This window comes from Dasypus novemcinctus, chromosome 8 (genome assembly GCF_030445035.2).
Source record: "Dasypus novemcinctus isolate mDasNov1 chromosome 8, mDasNov1.1.hap2, whole genome shotgun sequence".
Lineage (NCBI taxonomy): Eukaryota > Metazoa > Chordata > Mammalia > Cingulata > Dasypodidae > Dasypus > Dasypus novemcinctus.
The window spans coordinates 113,075,345-113,077,492 of record NC_080680.1 but is presented as its reverse complement, the minus strand read 5'-3'; positions in this window follow the sequence as shown (position 1 = coordinate 113,077,492).

Here is a 2,148-nt window from a genome sequence, read left to right as displayed (position 1 = left end):
CAGGCTTCTGGGTTCCTCCCTTCCAGGTTCTTACTTCTCTCTGGGTTCAGGATTCCTCTCTTCCTGGGGCTTGCTTCTCTTTCCTCTGTGAGCTTACTTCCCTGGGCTCCAGCTTAAGGCTTCAACATCAAACTCCAACATCTGGTGCTGCAGGGACAGTTACCGGACATTGTATGTCCTCCCAGGGCCCACTGGGTGGACTGTGGGGAGTGTGAGCTATGATGTGGAACATTGACCGTGAGGTGCAGTGGTGCTCAGAGATGTATTCACCAAGTGCAATGAATGTCTCATGGTGATAGAGGAGGTTGTTGTTATGGGGGGAGGAGTGGGGTGAGGGGGGTGGGGGGTGTATGGGGACCTCATATTTTTTGAATGTAACATTAAAAAAATAAAGACAAAAAAAAAAAAACTCCACCATTAAGAACCCTTAACTCTGGCCTTTGCCATGCCTTTTATCTATGAGTCCCCACCCACCAAAGGGTGGGGACTCAATGCCCTACTGGTACAAGAGGTTTACATAATTACTTAATCAAGTAAATCTATGAACCCAATATAATCTAATGTGCCCTGAGGGAAAGATCAGTTTACAAACATAATCCAGTATTTCTTTTTGGAATTCATCAACAGTATCAAACTGCTACAATCATGAAAAGAAAAATGCTTAAAACAGGAAACATTACTTAGGAAATCAACTATGAATTTAGAAAGCAGACCTTTGCCTTCTCTAGCTCCTGAAGGCATAGGTTGGTAGTTTTGTTGGGGGCATGCTTCTCTTTGGTTCTGAGGCCAACAACTGGCTTCATTAGGTAAAGACACACCTTTTTGCCATCATTTAGGTTTTGTCTTAGACTTTGAAACCCAGAGCTTGAAGACATTTCCTGGGTACCACCTCAGATTATAGTTCAATTCCATCTGCTGTTGACACTGTCATTTGTTCCAGATATGTACAGTGGGAAAAAGAAGGAATGACGTTCTATATCCCTGTCTCTATGTTTTTTAAAATCAGAATTGTGGATCCTTCATAGGGTTTTAGAGATTCCCACACCTATTATTTTGTGAAGTGTGTTTCATGGAACATGAAATCTACAGGATGCTCATAGGATTATAGGAAAAAATGGTGAGTGGGAATCTCTAAGGTCAAATAAATTTAGGAAATGATGACTTAAAATAGAGTAAAGTAGGTGTTTTTACTACAAGACTTCTCAGACTTTCAAATGCTCAAATGCATGGTGAATCTCTAGGAGGGGCCTATAGTTGTAGTGATTATAGAACTTAGTTGACCTTGGAATTTTAATTCTGAAGTGGAGGGTGCAGAGTTGCACACAGAGGTGGGTGGTATATTAATTCAGTAGCACCATTATGCTCAAATCTCTTCTACTTCTCCAATTGATTGCTTGAGCCCCAACATGCTCTATTAACAGACAGTCTCATTCCTTGGAATTATCTAGGAGTTCTATGCCTACCTACATAATTACTGCTCTTGTATTTCCACACCATCATGTTGCTGTAGAGGACACCTGCCTGTTGACCCATTCTGGCTTGCCATTGTCAGTCCCGGCCCAACCCAAGTTGGGCTCTACCTTTACAGTTCTGTTTTGGGTTGACTGTCCCATGCTCAGCCATTGTTCCCCAAAACAGAACAGCTGTGCCTGGGACTCCAGGTCCAAGGGAGCTTCTGGCTGAGAGTGCACACTCACAAAACCAACTCTTCCCATAGACACTTAGGCCCTATGAGCCTCTATGCTCATGGAATAGACTTCTTGTTATCTTTACACAGTTTTATTCAAGAGTCGAATTGTTCTACTCTCTCACAGGACCTTAGGTGAGGTCATCTCACCCACTCTAGCAGTCTTCATAACCTTAACTCTTGGGAAACAAGTCTTGGATTCTTTTTGCATATTGATCCATCTTGAGAGGACCAGATATTTATTGGACCTGGGTGTATCAGAGAGTGATATCCTTGGTCAAGTTCTAAAAGGCACAGAAAGTTCAGTTACTTCTCCTACCTTGTGTAATTGAATACTGAAGAGCGGATATTCAAATGGCCCTTTCCTGAACCAAGAAAGGGTGCTCCCCAATAACCTCTTACCTCTAACCCCAAACAGGAAAGAGAGATTTGCATAGTTGGGTGCCCCCATTTATCTCTGA